The sequence below is a fragment of the Rhinatrema bivittatum genome, chromosome 14 (assembly GCF_901001135.1).
Source record: "Rhinatrema bivittatum chromosome 14, aRhiBiv1.1, whole genome shotgun sequence".
NCBI classification, from domain to species: Eukaryota; Metazoa; Chordata; class Amphibia; order Gymnophiona; family Rhinatrematidae; genus Rhinatrema; species Rhinatrema bivittatum.
The window spans coordinates 18,836,903-18,856,619 of record NC_042628.1 but is presented as its reverse complement, the minus strand read 5'-3'; the positions used below and the strand labels follow the sequence as shown (position 1 = coordinate 18,856,619).

The 19,717-nt window shown below is 43.3% G+C and overlaps 1 protein-coding gene across 10 annotated transcripts in view; it reads left to right on the top strand.

The window, feature by feature from the left end:
• The first annotated feature begins 975 nt into the window (after window positions 1-975).
• Window positions 976-19,717, top strand: part of TMC5 (transmembrane channel like 5) — an 81,449-nt gene continuing 62,707 nt past the window's right edge. For 3 of the 10 annotated variants that reach the window (XM_029576879.1, XM_029576880.1, XM_029576884.1), the window contains exon 1: window positions 977-1,153. The gene's annotated coding sequence lies outside the window, so the exon portion shown is untranslated. Of the gene's footprint in view, window positions 1,154-18,913; window positions 18,968-19,717 lie in introns of all 10 variants that reach the window. The other 7 variants (XM_029576877.1, XM_029576874.1, XM_029576873.1 and 4 more) reach the window with 5 other exon arrangements.

Sequence of the window (19,717 nt, the reverse complement as noted above, 5' to 3'; positions counted from 1 at the left end):
TGATATAGACAAATATGGGAAAGGAATTCAGGAAAGTATGGGATAAGCACAGAGGATCCCTAATGTGAAGAGGTGAGAGGAAAGCCAGATAATGTCTGCGGTCTACTGTTTTACAGGAAATGAAATTGGGCAGGGCCTAATGAGCCTTATCATTTTTTTGTTTCTAGGATAAATTCCAGCTCATTGTTGAACTTCATCCTAGATTTGATCTTGATTGTTCCACTCAGAGGAAAGTTATTAGGCTTATGGATAGAGAACAGAATAAGTCACTACATAAGCACTTTTCCACTCTATATTAAAAAATGGCAACAACAACAACAAAAAATCCAGAATTGATAATGTGTTCGAAATTAACCTTTGATTAAAAAAAAAACCAAATAAACATAAACCGGCCTGATTTGCATTTTATGCAAGAAGGTCGATATATAAAAATTAAAAATAAATAAATAAATAAATAAAACTTGTCAAGCTTCCAGCATAAAATGCCAGATGAAAACAATGTATTCAGGAAACAATTTATGTCTTGCAAAAACACAATCTTAAAGTCTGCTTAACACCTGTTAAAAGGATCTGCATTTTTTTTTAGTGCAGCAAGGACATGCGTTTAAAAAGACTCTGCTGAGCAGGTTAGGTACACGTTATCCCTGCTACAGCATCAGATGTAATTAGAGGATCAAGATAATTCGAAACTTGGAAGCTGCAATTGAAAAAAATAAAACCTATTTATGGCCTTAAACTGTAGAGCAGCATTTTGTTTTGTTGGGAACTGGGTAACCGTAGAGAAGAATTCGTTTGCGGCACCGTCCGCTAACCCTCGCTTCTGGCTCGAGAACTGCGGGGACAGGTTGTCTCAGCTGCACGCGCCGGCGGCCACCTCGCGCTCTGCTGCCTGGGCAACAGCGAGAAGCGCTCCCGCTGTGGAGCGCGAGTCAGTCGTTCCCTCCCACACCCCCCCCCCCCCCCCCCCCGGCCCGGGCACAACTAAAGGGCCGTAGCGCGAGCTGCCTCCCAGCCTGTCCCGCGCGCAGGAGGGAAGCGCGAGATCGTCAGCGGGAGGACAGCTCCCTCCAGGGTTCGTGCAGTTACCCGCGGCTCGCGCCTGCATCTCTCAGCGCTCGAGCGGCCTCAGCCGGTCTCTGTCGTCTTCCGAGAGGTAAACACTGCAAAAAAAACAAAAAAAAGTTCAAACCTCCGAGTCCTTTCTTTTCTTAGCTGCTCATTTCTTCATGGTTTAGCGGTGCTGGCGGTTTCGTTCACCTGTGGCATTTCTTTTCTCACAGGCTCTTTTCTTCTAACATACCTTGGCAGCAGAAAGTTGTTATATTAACTTGGCGCTGGGTAAAAGTTTGTTTCTTTTTCTTTTTTTTTTTCTCCTTAAGAAAATAAACGTTGCAAATGAAAGTCTTTGGACTTTCGGGGCTATAAGGAAGCAAATAAAAAAAAAAAGATGGACTGTGGACTGAAAGTGTTACGAAGTGAAAGGGGGGGGATGTAAAAATGAACGGGGTATTTGCCGCAAAGTCATGCATTTATTAATGTTTGCAGTATTACTAGGGAAATGCAGGGAACTTTGCTTTTAAATGAGGTCATTCATTTGGTTTGGTCAGAATTCACTTTGTGGTTAATTCTCCTTTGTGCATAGGTTTTCGCTGTCAACTCATGACTGGGACCTTACACTCATAGCCCCATGAAAGTCTCTATTATATTTCTCTCTTTTCTGGCGGCCTTTCTTTTAACAAAGTCTTCATTGAAATAAGCTGAAAGTGACCCCTGCAAGGAGGAGAATACTATATCCCTTTCCCTGGTGTGGATGTCTAGATATTAGATCAAGATTTTATTCTCACCTATCATGAGAGAAAGGAGGAATGGCCAAATCTTTTTCTAGAGGTTAGTGAGTCAGCTGCATAGAATATGTTCAGCTAATCTACCCCAAACCCTCATAAATTATGTGCCTTTGTTCACCTAAAAATATTGTAGTTTGGTTCCCTCCCCCCCCCCCCCTCCAAAATTTGCACTTTCAGGGTGAGTTTTACATTTTTTTTTTTTCACATGGAAGTGTAACTTCTTTCAGCTTCTTGTTCTTGAATAAGGTTCATTGACTTTTTTCAAGCAACAGAATCTTGCTCCACAAATATATATTAGCAGGAAAACAAATTTTATTTTGAAGCAAGAAGAGATATGATCTAATAGGAAGACAGAAGAAACAGAGAATTTGATGGCAGATAAGGCTGATGTACTAATGTGTGTCAAATTTTGCATGCTGTTTTTCCACTGGGATTTACATACATAGTAACATAGTGAACAGTAACAAATCAAGACCAAAATTAGGTTTTAATTTATTTTTTTGTTTAAGTTAGTAGCAACTGCCACTCCATGCAGGCTAGCCCCACATCTTCTGTTAAGGGAGGTAGCACCACTCTGTGCAGGCTATCTCCAAGCCTTCTCTCAAGGTTAGTAGCAACTGCTGCTCCATGCAGACTACCCCAAGCAGAAATGTTAACTTTAGACGTAATAGTAAAATTACCCCATTTGTTCATTTCCATTCTCTAGCCAGCAGGGATCCTCTGTCCCATGCTCTTTTGAATTCCATTACCTTTCTCATCTTCACCATCTCTTCTGGGAAGGTGTTCCATGTATCCACCACCCTTTCCATGAAGAAATATTTTAAAATCTTCAACAAGCAGTAGGTCTCCCTTCTTTCCCACTTTTTGGATGCATTCAGCCAGATCTCTATCCATTTCTTCTGTCTGATTTTGAGGCTTGTAGACCACACCAGTGTAAATGAAAATGCCATTGTCTCTTTTTAAGACAGCCCACAATGCTTTTTCCTTTCTTCATGCCTCCTGCATTTCAGTGGTTCAGATATTGTTTTTGACATAAAGAGCTACTCCTCCCCCATTTCTTTCATCACTATCCTTTCTAAATAAGTTATAGCCCAGAATGTCCGTATCCCATTCATGAGACTCATTGAATCATGTTTCCGTAATATCCAAGTCCACTTCCACCATTAGATCCTGCAGATCTGGAGTTTTATTGCCCAGATTATAAGCATTTGTAGCTTTCCAGCTTTTCTCACTCACTTTGGTGCTCTTCCTTAACACCTTTTCTCCCTTAATGAGCTGATCTTTGTTAATTTCTCCACCCATTTCCTGTTTTTTTTTGGGGGGGTGACAGTCCAACTTCCTTTTGCCACCCACATACTCTAGTTTAAAAGCTTTGTGACATATGATTTGAATTTCTTATTTAAAATCCTTTTTCCTGCCATAGACAGATGTAAGCCGTCTTTATTATAAAGCCTTTTACTATTCCACACATGGCCTCAGCCCCCAATATATACAAAATCATCTTCTTTACACCAGATTTTGAGCCATGTATTGAAATTGTCTTTGTGGCTTAGTCTTCGCCATGTGCCCAATCTGCTTCCCAGATTCTGGAAATATCTTTGCACTGTTTGGATGCTGTTTCCAGCAAGGTCATTGGTTCTCAGATGGATGAGAACATCCGTTTTAGAGTCCTTAATTTTTCTATCAGCTGAGAATCCTAGAAGGCATTTAACTATTTTGTTCCCCTGAAAAAACAAAAGTCCCAAATTAGTGCATCTAATAACCATGTCTCCCAGCACAGGAATCTTTCTGTTATGATTTTGATAGTGTTATGGGGGCTTTCTGTGCATCGGATACTTTCTTTCCTTTCAGATACCACTGCAGTTTCCATTACTGAAACATCTTCAATATACAGAAAAGGCATTTTGTATTGCTGTTATTTGAAAGAAGGGCTGTCAGAGTCTTGTCCTACCAAATCCCACTGTAAACCACTTATTCCTGGGTTTCTGAATCTTCTGTGTGAGTGGGAGCAGGAGATCTGAATGTTGTAAAGTGGGGGAGGCTTTTTTGATGTTTGCTGATTCCAGTTTAGCCTTTTTAATTGTAGCTAATTCTAATTTGAGTTGAGTAAACTCCTTTTTCATTGAAGAGAGCTAGCCTCTATAGTCAATGATGAAACAGCAGGAGCTGCCGACTGAGCCTGAACTCCTTCCTTCTTGCCCCAGCATCATCGTCCAACAACAGAAGTCCAACATCATCTCATCTCCATAACAGTATCCTCCTGTTCCCACGGTGGTAAAAATTCAGGTGCAGTAACAGACATCTTCCCATGGCTGCTCCAGCTCTCCTCTCCCCACTACAGATGTGGACTTCACCCCACCAAAATCCCAGTTTCCCGGCTGAGAAATCCGTCAATCCTTTGTGTCTAGAAAGAGAGGGAGGACATATATCCTTCCCTTCCTCTTAAGTGACATAGTGAGAAATCAGGTAACAGATAAAAAGTTTTAAAAAAATTAGCCACAAGGAGAAATCCTAACTCACCTGCTCACACTTTCATCTTGACTCCTTTATTTCCACCCCCCCCCCCCCCCCCCCCCCCCCCCAAAAAAAAAAGTCTTTCTCTGCCACCATATTTCTACATTTCTATCCTCCTAATCATAAATAATGGTGCCAAATAAAGTCTAAACAAATATGGGGGTGGGGACAGATATAGAGGATCCAAGATGGTGCCATGCTAGGCACTGCACTGCTTGGTGTTCCTTGGGATATTTTATGTATTGTTGTTTATTATTAAACTTATATACCACATAATCATATACAAAGTTAAACATGCATAATTATAAAATCAAAGTAGTTAAATGACAAAATAAAACTGGAATAAAAATGTTGTGGAACCTGAAATATAGAGATGGTACTGCCTGCGAGGGCCATCTAGCATATATGTGCAACACTTTGGGGGGGGGAAAAAAAAAACAGGTCTTGATCTGCTTGCAAAACTTTAAATAATTTAATTCTAATCAGACATGGCAGATCATTCCAAAGCCAAGGAGCCACAGATGAAAAAGCCCAAGCAGAGTAATGCATTAAATGCAAATTCTGAGCCGAAGCCATATCAAACAACCCTGAGAAGATTGCAACATCCAAGCAGCTTTTCCCAGAGATACTTGGAGCCATTACTCCTCATAGATCAGAAGGCAATAGTTATTACTTTAAATTTTGCTCTCTCTGAAATTGGAAACAAGTGACGGAATTGAAACATGAAGGGAACACTATCTAATTTAGATTTTCCAAGAATCAACAGTTCTACCATTTTCTGTAATAGCTGTAACCTATAAGTGAGTTTTGTTGGTAAGTATGGAAATAACTAAAGCTTATACCAGAGTCTTTAGTGCTTATGAATCAAGCTGGCGTGCTGTCTTAAGGTGCAAATAAACCTTCTGTACCACCAGTCCAATATAGAGTTCCACAGTATGATGTCATCCTTAACTGGAGATATGACCCCCCCAAGTCTAAGAGTGGCCAGTTCACAAGCAAGGTGAGTCTCATGGGTTCCTCACAAATCTCCTACATTTTTTTGAAGGGGTGAATAAACGTGGATAAAGGTGAACTGGTAGATGTAGTGTATTTGGATTTTTAGAAGGTGTTTGACAAAATCCCACATGAGAGGCTTCTAAGAAAACTAAAAAGTCATGGTATAGGAGGCGATGACCTTTTGTGGATTGCAAATTGGTTAAAAGACAGGAAACAGATAGTAGGATTAAATGGTCTGTTTTCACAGTGGAAAAAAGTAAACAAAACAGTGGAGTGCCTCAGGGATTTGTACTTGGACCGGTGCTTTTTAATATATTTATAAATGATCTGGAAAGGTGATCAAATTTGTGGATGACACAAAATTATGCAGAGTAGTTAAATCTCAAGTGGATTGTGATGAATTGCAGGAGGACCTTGCGAGACTGGAAGATTGGGCTTCCAAATGGCAGTTGAAATTTAACGTAGACAAGTGCAAAGTGATACATATAGGGAAAAATAATCCTTGCTGTAGTTACACAATGTTAGGTTCTATCTTAGGAGTTACCAACCAGGAAAGAGATCTAGGTGTCATAGTGGATAATACATTGAAATTATCGGCCCAGTTTGGTATGGTGATCAAAAAAGCAAACAATGTTAGGAAGGGAATGGAAAATAAAACAGAGAATGTCATAATGCCTCTGTATCACTCTATGGTGAGACTGCATCTTGAATACTGTGTGCAATTCTGGTCACCGCATCTCAAAAAGGATATAACTGTACTGGAAAAAGTGCAGAGAAGGGAAACCAAAATGATAAGGGGCCTGGAATGGCTGCCCTATGAGGAAAGGCTAAAGAACCTAGGGCTGTTTAGTTTGGAGAAGAGAAGACTGATGGGGTATATGATAGAAGTCTACAAAATCATGAAAGGACTTGAACAAGTTAATGTAGATCAGTTATTTACTCTCTCAGATAATAGAAGGACTAGGGGGCATTCCATGAAGTTAGCAAATAGCTCATTTAAAATAAATCGAAGAAAATTCTTTTTCACTCAGTGCATAGTTAAGCTCTGGAATTCATTGCCAGAGGATATGGTTACAGCAGTTAGTGAAAGTAGATTTAAAAAAGGTTTGGATAAGTTCCTAGAGTTAAAATCCATAAACTGCTATTATGGTAATTAATAAGCAATAGTAACTTGTGTTTTATCTAATGTTTGGGTACTTGCCAGGTTCTTGTGACTTGGATTGGCCACTGTTGGCCACTGTTTGATGGACCCTTGGTCTGACCTAGTATGGCATATCTTAAGTTCTTATGAATAGCAACAGGTGGGGACTTCTGTCTGTGATGGCCAACTTCGCCATGGGTTGAGCCCTTGGGTGCCAGTGTGGCAGGACTTAAGTAGTAGGCCCGGAATTAGAACAAAGCAGGAATGCAGTTGGAGCACACATGAACACTGGAAACAGGAAGACTAGATGAGATGAATCAGCAGATCCAAAAAAGCGAGGAGTTTGCTGGAATCTGTTGCGATCCCCCCTGCTGCTGCGCTGCAGGAGGTCTCTTACCTTCCTCCAGAGGCCGCTCTGAAGCCAGGGCCTCGCCTGCGCATCATCCAGGACTTGCTCCAGGGCCTGAGAGGCCTAGCTGCTCCTGAGGCATGCCTGTGGCTTGCAGCCTCAGTGTTTGGACTTCCTGTTGGGCGACGCCCTTCCCTAGGGGCTGGCCCGCAGCTCTCTACCCTAGTTATAGGACCAGCGGTGGGCGGTCCTGGCAAGCTCCTCCCAGGGAGTTGCCTTCTACCTCCAGTACTTAAGGACTGTCTGTTCACTTGCACCGGGCTTCGATCAGGCCTTACAGTCGGCTGTAACTGTGCTGATCCAGGTCTTCCATGGTTCCTTGTCCAGTGTCTTTGCCTGTTGTCTGCTCCTGTTCCTGCCAGCCGAAAGGGCTTCGGATGTGAGTATCCCAGCATCGGAGTTCCTTTTCGCCTGGGTCTTCCCCGCGCCCTCCTTCTCAGCGTGGTCCGCGACCAGCCTTCCTAGGCTGTGTAGGGCGCGTCTGGGACAGGGTGGTCCGCGACTCAGTCCCACGGGTGGGCTGAGTAGGGCGCCCTGATGGACAGTGCAATGTTCCCGTCCAGCCCTGTCTACAGTGTCTGCTTCAGCCCTTGCCCGGATGTCTTCCTCTGCCAGCCGAGGGGGCTTCGGATGTGAGTATCCCAGCATCGGAGTTCCCGCTCGCCTGGACCTGGGAGTGGGAAGAAGTGGGAATTCAAGAGTTTAAATTTCAAGAGTACTTTGCAGACCTAAATACAATGAGTGATACAAAAGTTCCATTGCGTTTATAGATTAAAAGGAAAAACAAAACAATTTTGTTTGAACTGGTGACAATGAATGTCATCACATTCCTCATCCTCCTATGCCTCTTCAAATGCTGCCTGGTCCCCTTACACAGCTTTTTACATGACATAGGCAGCTTGCATGTCATGAAATGAATATGCCTCATTAAATTATAACATGTATTTTTAAACAAGGTAACCTTATACTCTGCAGTGTAAATAGCATTGTATATTAAAAAAAACAAAACAAAAAAACACGCTTTTTCCCTAAATTCCAAGGTCAAATACATTTAATAGGTTTAATGCAGTAACCTAACTACAAAATGTGACAAATCTTAACATTTGTCTAAGGTAAAAAGGAACCCTAATCCAATACAATTACTTAATCTTTGAAAAAAAAAATTAAAATATCTTAACCATGTAATACATTCAAAGTTCAAAAATACAAATTCAATACAAAGCATTTATTAATACAAAACATAAACACATTTTTTAAATCTCTACAAATGTTAAAAAAAAGTTTACAATCAAAAGAAGTTGTACAATTATTAGAAAACCTGCAGTAAAGATACAGCTAATAATCAAAGCATCTAAAGACAATTTCCCCATATTCAATCACGCATATATACATATTGTTTTATTTTACAGGAACATCGGTATAGAAAAGCAAAAAAAAAAAAAAAATTGTTGTGCTAGGAGGTGGACCCTTGTTCTGGTGCAGTGTAGGATGGCTCCCTGGTCGGACCCAGGAAGCACCTGCCACCAGGAAGAGAAGCACAGGAGGAGACAGAGGCTAGCTGGAGCTTCACCACTGGATGCCCGTGGTCCCCCCAGGTGGAGCCCTTGGGGACCCGGGCCGCTTGGATTTAGGTGGGCCTCGCAGGGTCTCCCAGAAAGGAAGTCCAATGGTGTGCCCACCAGGATCAAGGGTGTGCGGTCGATGTCTAGACTGGAGGCCTGAGGGATCAAGGAAGGCCAGTACAGTGTCTGCGATGACAAGGCTAGGAGCAGGGCCAGAATCAAGGAGGCGTGGTCAGTAATAGCAGAGGTCGAGTTCCAAGGATCAGTCCGAGAGTAGTCAATCAAAGCAGGCTTCAGGTTCCAGAGATCAGACATGGTCAAGGAGGCAGGCAGAGGTCAGAGTCCGGGCAACGATCAAACGTGGTCAGGAACAGGCAGAGGACAGTACCATAGAGTCAGTCCAAGAGGTACTACCTGGGGGAACACAGGAACAGGAGGACGCTGAAACAAGACTGGAAAAGGCGATGAGACACAGAGGCAAACTAGTACACACACGGTGTCGACCCGATTGCCAAGGCAAGAAAGTGCAGGCAGGCACTTCCTCTTGTACTGCATTCAATCAGGGCGCACTGCGGAGCTTGGACCCGCCCCTGGCCCAATAAGGGACTGGGTGGTCCGCGTGTGCATTGGCCCTAGGGGTAGGGCCAATGCCACGGAAGATGCCGAGCCCCACTGTGAGGCCTGGTGCACTGAAGAAGACCTGGCGACCACCACCGCGGGACGCCAAGGCCTGGAGGAACTTGCGGCTGCTGCTGGAGAGGCCGACCCGGGACCTGCAGAGGAGTTGGAGAGGTGAGCAGGCCCATGCACAGGCCAAGCGCGGACGGGGCGTGCAACACATATGCTCCATACAACTATCCCTACTCACACTAATCAATTACGCTATCATACATACAGCCATACACAATCTTAATGCAAATGGCAAACTAATGTATGTAAACTAGAATAATTCCAAATCTTCAACAAGAACAAAGCTTGATGTCTTGTTAATACTCCAACAGATCAATGAATTGTCGTCTTCTTAAATACTCCAGCCTTTCCACTTATATAATCCCACAAGGGACCCTCATTTCACCCAGAATGGGCTTCTTCAGGGCACCTAATACTTAGACATGTTTTTTTCACTATGTGGTATTTATTCCTAAGGGAGGTGATTCTTAATTTAACCTGAGATAATACCAATAACACGATCTTCTCATGCATACCACATTCCTCGATGTAAATGATATCCTCATCTGACGGGTTTAAACTCTTCAGTTTTTTGCATTACCCATTATAAGAGCAGACAGCGTCTCTCAACTAGAACGTTTTTCATTACAACAGGTACTTTGATTGTCTTGTATCTGTTACAATATGTAGTACAGTCCCCATTGACTTCCTGGCAATAAATACAAATCCAGTTTCAAATTAATTTTCAGTCCACTCTGTTATAGTTATTAAAGAGAATTGATTTTGCTGATTAAAAATGAATTGAAGTCAGTTTTCAAACTCAATGGGTAGAAAGTTAAATAAGGACTATACTGTAGGAAAATTGTCTTATATCAATGACATTGCATTGGCAAAGAATGTTTGTACGCATTCATTTATAAACATGCAAATTCATTTGCATACAAACATTCTTTGCCAATGCAAGGTCCCCACTGACCTAAGACAAAAAACTTGCAAATGAATTTGCATGTTTATAAATGAATGCGTACAAACTTGCAGGTCGATACTGTAAGACCGCGGGAGAGCGGATGAACGCCCGCTCTCCCGGCGTGCGCACCGGCCCCTCGCCGGTGCGGGCGATTCAGTATTTAAATTAGGCGACGCGGGAAAAACGGGGAAAAGGAGGCGCTAGGGACACTAGCGCGTCCCTAGCGCCTCCTTTTTGTCAGGAGCGGCGGCTGTCAGCGGGTTTGACAGCCGACGCTCAATTTTGCCGGCGTCGGTTCTCGAGCCCGCTGACAGCCACGGGCTCAGAAACCGGACGCCGGCAAAATTGAGCGTCCGGTTTTCAGCCCGACAGCCGTGGGCCGAATTCAAATTTATTTATTTATTTTTTTTACTTTTTTTTACTTTTGGGGACCTCCGACTTAATATCGCCATGATATTAAGTCGGAGAGTGCACAGAAAAGCAGTTTTTACTGCTTTTCTGTGCACTTTCCTGGCGCCGGAAGAAATTAGCGCCGACCTTTGGGTCGGCGCTAATTTCTTAGAGTAAAATGTGCGGCTTGGCTGCACATTTTACTTACTGGATCCCGCGCGCATACCTAATAGGGCCATCAACATGCATTTGCATGTTGAGGGCGCTATTAGGTGCCGCGGGTGGGCCGCGTGTTTTCCTCCCCTTACTGAATAAGGGGTAAGGGAAAACACGCGTCCAGAGCAGGCTGACAGTGCGCTCCGACGGAGCACACTTTACTGTATCGACCTGATTCTTTGCCAATGCAATGTCATTGATATAAGATAACAATTTTCCTACAGAATAGTCCTTATTTAACTTTCTACCCATTTGAAAACTGACTTCAATTCATTTTTAAACAGCAAAATCAATTCTCTTTAATAACTATAACAGAGTGGATTGAAAATTAATTTGAAACTGGATTTGTATTTATTGCCAGGAAGTCAACGGGGACTGAACTGCATATTGTAACAGATACAAGACCATCAATGTACCTGTTGTAATGAAAAACGTTCTAGTTGAGAGACGCTGTCTGCTCTTATAATGGGTAATGCAAAGAACTGAAGAGTTTAAACCCGTCAGATAAGGATATCATTTACATCGAGGAATGTGGTATGCGTGAGAAGACCTTGTTCTTGGTATTAGCTCAGGTTAAATTAAGAATCACCTCTCTTAGGAGGAAATAATGTTTTGACAAATTTTATAATCAGTAGCATTACTATTTGTAGTGGTGAAATATTTAAGCAATCATCTCTGCCAATGTGAGAATTTTGCCATTGTATAATGCTGTCATTGGTGTTGTAGCCTGTGCATTTAATCCTGAAGAAATGTTAGGCTTAACAGAATTAATGCTGTGAAATGGACAGAGATGCTGGTTGCAGTGTGTGCACTCCATGCTTACTCCTCCCCTACCTGCAAGCTTGCTGAAAGGGGTAGAGCAGAGAAAGTTGAGGGGATAAGGGCAAAAGGAGTAGACTCAGGAGTAATCTAAGGAAGTATTTTACAGAAAGGGTGGTAGATGCATGAAACAGCCTCCCTGTGGAGGTAGTAGTGACAAAGACAGTATCTGAATTCAAGAAAGCATGGGATAAACACAGAAGATCTCTGAGGGAATGGTAGGGATTGTAAAGCACTTCTCACAGTGTGGATGAATAAAAATGCAAGTTCCCGCAACGCAGCATTGCCAGACCCACAACGTGGTAATATGTGACCAACTAGGCACTTTTGTTGCCGTTACAGCTCCACCTCAACCAGGTCTCCAGCAGCAACACCACCCTCTGGGCTGCCACTGTGCCGCTCTCCTTGTTCACACTCCTGCAACTTCTCACCGCAGGGTCTCTGAGCTGCCATCCTGCCCTTCACATGGATTTCCATGGGAGCAGGAGGGGTTCGAGGATGGCTGGCACCATTTTGGAATTTAGCGCCAGTGGAGCATGAATGACTGGGGATTGCCTCTTCCCCTTTGGACTCCACGGATTGGGTATGAGGCTGCAAGGGCTGGGAAAAAATGTTGTGTTTTTTTAAAAATTGTATTTGCCTCATTTAGTCAGGGAGGCTAGATAGGTCATCGTGTTTGTACGATATGCATTATTCCTTCCTTTTACCTTCCCCCCTGTCCCGCTCCCCCTCCATCCCACTCCCACGAATCGAAAGCAAATTCATGGTCACCAGAACTCAAAAGTTCCCAGGTAATGCAGATGTGACTACAGAGTTCTACCACGTGCAAGGCCGTCTTGGTGTCTTTGTGGATGTGGGGGTGGTCTCCTCCCTTCCCTTCCCAAGGATGCCCTGCAGCAAAAGGGGTGCCACCTTCTAAGCAGAGAATCCTTCTCTCTCAGTCTCAAGCACCATGCAGCCTGAGCAGTAGCATTCTATCAGACCTGCCCCCTCAAAGGCACAAGGGTAGGTCATCGGTGATCCTACAGTCTTCCGAATGCCACCAACCCGTCACGTTGAGGGGGCAGGTCTATCAGGATGTGACTGCTCAGACTGAAGAATACTAAGAAAAAAAATGCCATTGGGACAGAAGAGAGAGCGAATCTATTACCTTAGCACCTCTAGACAACTGCCTACTCTACCTAGTGGAAAATCTGGGCCTGATCATATGCAGAACTGTGTCCTGAACAAGAGATATCTGATGAGAGCCACTAAGAATGGGCAAGGGGTCATCCACAGGAAGCAAAGAAATTCAGAAAGATTGGCTGATCCTGAGTAGTGGAGAGCTACTGAGCACATTCATCAGCCTGTGGCCATTTTATAACATACATGCCTATATGTGCGCAAATTATAAGATAGTCTGATTGCAAACACATGTGCATGCAATTTTAAGTGGATGAGCACCTATGCGTGCAAATGCTGCTTCTACCACATAAGTGGAGGGATTTTAAAAGACGTGCGCCAACACCATCACCAGTTTTCTCAGTTTGTTCCCAGTTCACCCAGGTAAGAGATAGGGCTTCCAAACCACCCTAGTTTAATAGCCTCCCTTCTTCCCTGTTAGTCCCGACTTTAAAACCCCGCTGATCTGCCTAGATGTTTTTGTTCTCTAACAGAAGTAACGTTACACAGTAGGGGACCTTGGTGCGTGTAAGTATTTATGCGCAAATCTCAAGTTTGCATCCAGGAATGCCCCTGCCCCACCCCTTTTAAAAAAGATGTAAATTTATGCGCGCAGCGATAAGTACCCGCGTGTCTGACCGGCTTTTAATATTCGCTTGGTGTGCAAGAGCCCAACTTGTGCACGTACTTCCTGGTTTTGGCGCACGCCAGGCTTTTAAAATTCACCTTTAAGAGTGGGGAATGGCTCCTTTAGAAGAGGCTGGGCTCTGGGCACAGTCTTGGGAAAGAGATTTTGCTTCAGGTGAGCAGTGCAGCCCAGCAGCAGTCTGAGGAAACCTGAGAGAGGGAAGAGGAGAACAAAAGTTAGTTAAGTTACAGGGAGATAAGTCTCTACTGGTGAGAGGCAGCCCTGTAGAATGAGACCCTAAGAGAGAGACCAAAACTTAGTAAACGAGAAGGAGATAGACACAGAAGGAACTGAAAGCAAGACCGCTCCCGAAAGAACAGGGCCCATGTAGGAGCCCAGGAGGTACTTAAAGCTGGCGTTGCATAAACAAGACTGCTCCAGAATCACACAGGTGACCTAAGGTCAGCTAGCAGGTATGTAAAAGGTAAACTTTAACTTTGTAGCTGCTGTGGGCTGAGCGTTACTACTTGAAGAGTGCGCACTATTCCACACGGCTTCATTATGATAATTTCCCGACTTCATTATTTATTGATGCACTGCTCCTGTTTTGTTTGAAGGCAGATGCACGTAAAAAAAAAAAAAGTTAGCAATGCCCCTATCTGGATGATACATATATGCCAGTCTTTCAGTGCTGCATTTGTAATGTCCTTTATTTGACTATCCCTTGGGAAAGTCACAGGGAAAACAATGCATGATTCTGTTATTCAAATGTGATGCTACCTTTTAAAATAAGCGTAGCACCATTCACAATTACCGTAAGTGTTTTTCTGAGTGCCATTTTTTTCCCCTCCTGTTTAAGCTGGCATTCTTCTGCCATCATTGAACCTAACCGCCGGTGCAGCAAAGGTTTACTTACAGTCTGAGCTCCTTTTGTTGGCTATACCTGATTGCTTTTGCCAATAAGGAACTATTTCTAGAATATAATCAAGGCTTTTGAAAATGATTAAACCTCCGTAGAGAGAGAGAGGGATAAAAACAGTGGCACAGCAATCTTAACATCCGCTCCTGTTGGCAGATGAGCAAGGAAACACTTATTTCCTTGTTTTCCGTATAAGAGATCACTCGGGAAGCAAACTATTTGCTTATTCAAAAGTCAGTGTTCCAAGACAGAGTTACTTTGGGCTTCGCTTGCCCAGTCGGAGGCTAGAAACGAGCTGTGGTAAATGGCTATTTGGGAAGGCTGGCACTTTTTTTTATTTTTTTTTAATCATTATTGCAAGCTGATGTGTGCGTGGGTCTGAAATATAGTGGCAAACTGGTCAGTAATAATGAGCATGTAATGAAGCATTTCAGACCCACCTTTCTTCAAGCCTTTGAATGAATTAGCTGCTTCATTTGCCTATTTTCAGACGTGCAAAGTTGTATGGATGACATTTAGTCTCCTTGATAAATAAAAAGGTGGGGAAAGCGCACTGAGCACGTGCCAGCCATAAGTTTGTGAGGCCAGAACTACCTGCACACACTTCACATCACCTAATTTGCATATTTTATTCAACCTGGCTACATAGGCTTCCATGGTGCAAATCCCCAGCATTCATATGCATGTAAAAATACACTTGTGAGGGGGCGAATGTCACCATCAGTGGCTTGGATGCACTTTTGTAAATGAAACAAAAAAGAAATAAAATGTAGTTTATTTTTCATTTGTTTCATTTACAAAACTTCATCTCCCCTAGCACCCGCCCCCAATTAAATGATCCAAACAAACAATTTTTAAAAAGCCAACACACTTTTCCCCAACCCCTGCAGACTCACCCAATCCATGCAGACTAAAGAGGCAGAAGCAATCCCCAGTGCTATATTCCAAAATGGTGCTAAGCCATCCTCACCCGCCTCCTTTTTCTATGGAAAACCAGAGAGGGGGCAGGATGGGCAGCTCGCAGGCCCTGTGCAGGAGTGTGAAGAAGGAGAGCAGGGCAGTGCCATCCCAGAGGTGGTGGTATCTCTGCGCCTATGAACATTTGCTGCTGGAGGCCTGATTTGAGGAGGAGCCGTAACATCATCAAAAGTGCCTGGGGTGCTCACACATTGCCGTGTTACGGGTCTGGGATTGCCGCAGCGTGCCACCTTTTATTCGGTGCGCTGCTGAGGATCCGGTAAGAAAATAAGCAAGATTTAAAATAGCACTTTAAAGCAGCTATCCCTCCTGTGTGTGTGTGGTAAAATGCAAATTCGCTGTGAGAAGGGAGATAACACCTGTTGAAATAAGGGTAGAAAAAAGGTCAGCCAACTACTCATAGGTGATACTTTCGTCATGTACAACCTTTTGATTTAAATACGTAAGCAGATTAAAATGCAACAACACAACTTCGTTCAAGATAAAGCTGTTTTACTTGTAAACAACAAATGTTTCCTGTAAAACTTTTGTCCCGCAGGGTCCTGGTTTTCCTCTTCCTTTTCTTCCTTCATGGTCCTGGATCACCAGATAGGAGAGGCTTTCTGAAGTAACTCCAGTATGTTGGTCAGGGTCTTAACTGAAAGTTAAGGAAGGAGAGAGAATGTGAGCTTGCAGGGCACTTTTTTTTTTTTTTTTTTTGTTCCTGATTAATTTTAGATTAAGAAGAACCACTTTTCGCCCCTTAAAACTGTAGCACTTTAGGGGAAAATAACGCCCTGATGATTTTTCACCCTTTCTGTAGTAAGATTTGTCCTCCTGTCTGCTGCCAATGTGAATTTTGCCCCATGAAGAGGACACTGATGCTTTAAAAGTCAACATCTGACTTAAAATAAATAGCTTATCAACTATACTACACACCGTTTTTATGTAGTGCTGAATATTCAATATTCTGGAAAAAAATGCTGCCTACTTTTCCAAAAAACATTTCCTCTTTTACTTCTGCCTGTTCCCATCTGGCTTTAACTCCTTTCTTTTTTTTTTTTTTGTTCAAATTTATTTTGATTTACTTTTTAATATTGTTTTAAATAAAATATCTTTTATTATGCTTCAGTTTTCCCCCTTTGATATTCTCTTGCATTATGATTTTGGATGTAGTGCAGTCTTTATAGTAAGTTATTGTTTTTCATTTTAACATCATTCACTGTCATGGCTCAGCAGAAATCAGGTTGTCCAGACGCATGAGAAAAACGTGGCAAATTCACTCCACTGGGGACAAAGGATTATAAATGTACATTGTATCCCTTTTACCCATTTTTGTTACTATGTTATTGTGCATTGTGTTGCTTTTGCGTTGATAGACTGTGAAGCAAGCATGACTAAAAGTTTTATACTCGGGGCCGGATTTTAAGAGGTACACGCGGGCGTACATTTGTGCACGCAACCCGGTGCACACAAATGTACACCCGATTTTATAACACGCGTGCACAGCCGCGCGCGTGTTATAAAATCCAGGGTCGGCGCGCGCAAGGGGGTGCACAATTGCGCAACTTGTGCGCGCTGAGCCACGCAGCCTTCCTCCGTTCCCTCTGAGGCCGCTCCGAAATTGGAACGGCATTGGAAGGAACTTTCCTTCCACCCCTCCCCAACTTCCCCTACCTAACCCATCCCCCCCCCCCCCCCTACCTTTGTTTTGTTATTTACGCCTGCTTCTGGGCAGGTGTAGGTTGCACGCGCCGGCCAAGATCCGGCGCGCAATCCCTGGGCCCAGCAGCAGTGGAGAGGCCCCTGGCCACGCCCACGCCCCGCCCATTTTTTCAAGCCCCGGGACTTACACATGTTCCGGGGCTTGCGCATGTCGCCGGGCCTATGCAAAATAGGCTCGGCGCACGTAACCCACCTCCCCCCGTACATGCGTAACCCCCCTACGTGTGTAAATCCACCAGGATTTACACACGTAAGCTTTGAAAATCTGCCCCTTATTGAAGGAAACTTTTGCTCTCTTTTCCTACCTAACCAATAGGAATTTTACTTCAAGGAAATAGACAGGAAGGGAATGGTCCTAGAGGTTCTGCACAGTCCAATGATCATGATGCTAAATTCCTCCTTTTAATCTAGAATTTCCTTTCTGTTGCAGTTTATCATCTCCCCCTGCCCCTTCCTCTGACATGTGCACTGCATTTCACATCTTTCCTTGTAATCTACTTTATGCCTTTCCTGGGAAAAAAAAAAGTGGAATATCGAATGAAAATAAATAAATAAATACAATTATCAAATCACAATAAGAATCCTTGATAGCAGGGGGAACATTTCCATGTCCTTGATCGTATCAGGCACTGTGCCATTGGTTCCCCCCACCCTCGTTTTTGAAGGGTTATTATTTCCACCTGAGGGGTCATTTACTAAGCTGCTTTAGGGCTTTACCACACAGTAAATGGCCTAACACGGAGATAACATGGGGTATTTCAAATACCCTGCATCATCAACTCCCATAAATGTGGGGCACCGTGGAAGTAGTAATGATGAGATTTGTATGCAAATCAGAGCATATTTTATGGCTCTGATACAAATGAACTAACGCAACTTGCATGAAAATTCACAGGCCGCATTATTTTGGGGAAAGGCAGTTACAACTGAAGAGCTGCAGCTAACTTTCCCCACTAATGCATATCCTGATGCTCCTTGGACTCACCTTAAAGGGCCTAAGCGGCCTAAATATGTCTCACCCCCCTCCCCTCCGGTCTCAAATCTGGGGGGTCTCAAGAGGCCCCCCAACCCCATCCCTCTCCCTATCACCCGTTCAAGCAGCCCCAGTAGTAAAAAAGTGAATTTTAATAATTTAAAAGTCCATCGCTTCCCTCCCAAATCCTGCCCACTTTTAGCAAAAATAACTCCTGGACCTCTTTTCCCACCCTGACCCATTCATTACCTTAAAATCCTTGGTGGCCTAGTGGATCCAGAGCACTCTCTAGGCTCTGGGCCCAATGCCACCATTTTCAAAACGGCACCAGTCAGCCACATACAGACTTTTGCCCTTATAATTTTTCTATTTTTGTGATGGGGCAAAATTATAAAACTGGCTGGCTGATGCTGTTTTGAAAATGGTGACACTGGGTCCAGAGCCCATTCTGGGAAAAAAAATACTACAGCTTAATAAATATACCCCTAAGATTGCAATCCAATAAACTCCCACCCACTGGAAAATCACTCTTTCAGAGTAATCACTTTAATGCAATCAATTATAATTATATCAAGGTAGTTCGTAACGTTTCCAATGGGAAGTAGCACACTAGCAATCGTGCATATTTTCAATGCTGAGAATGATTAAGGAGCTTTATCAAAAACTTCCAATACTTTTTCCCTTGCACCATTACACATTAAATAGAAACTGCAATGAGTAGGTTAATGTTTTGTTTTGAGAATCAGCTTATTTACAAAAGAGGTTGATTGTTAAGACTGTTTTAATCCCTCAGCTTCTTCCTGGAGTTACCTGGTTACTTTCCAGAGGAAAACAAAATAGAGATCTGTTTTACTCTCCTTCTTCTGCGCTTATCTTTTGCAAAATCAGGATTTCTGTTTTCAAGTTTTGAATTTAACTTTCTCTGAAATGATGAACTGAATGTTGTGAGGAGTTCCTGAAGTTCTTTTTACTCTCATCCAACTCAATTTATTCCTCTCTGGGTTGGATTCTGTGGCTCACAAGAAGACATACTATAGGGCTACAGCAGACGGTTAATTTTTCTGATGAATGAGCTCCGTAAGTACAAGATCTATCTATGGATTTATATATACAGTATATATATATATTATTATTATTATTGTTTACATTATCATCTGTATAGCATATGCCAAAGAAACATCACTGAATTAAAGACATAGAGGGAAATTATCAAAAAAAAAATTACCCGTGTAACTAGCTAATTATGTAGGTAAATCTGAAAATTGTGTACCCTGTATGTAGATATCAATATGCACAGGGATCGGCAATACATGTACTTTTAGGGTGAAATCAGAAGTGGGGTTAGCTCAGGAGAGGCAACAACTTGCATAGTTTTGTGTTTTCAAAATTATGCAATAGCATTTTCAGGGAAGACATATCTGCAGAAGAAGTCCCGGTGGATCAGCCCCCAAGTGCGGATGATGTCGTCCATCATAGCTGCCGCCTCCTCACTACTTAGGGGGCGGGGCCACCTGTGGAATCATTTCATGCAGAGTTCACACTGCAGTGCAGCTGTTAAGCTGCTATATTATCGTCATTCCTGCATTGCCTCGGGACAGTCCATTAACTTTGCAGGCTGAGTAATTCCAAGGCGGTCGGCATCCCGAGTGCAAGTGACGTCATCCATCATTGCTGCCACCTCCTCACTACATAGAGGTGGGCCCTCTCCTGGGGGCCCACTGAAAGGCCTGCCCCTTTATGGGCCCCTTAGTGGATATCGGGTGGGCCGTCCGTGGTCCGTTGTAACCTCTTTGAATGGTAGACATATTGGCATTGTTTCTTCTACTC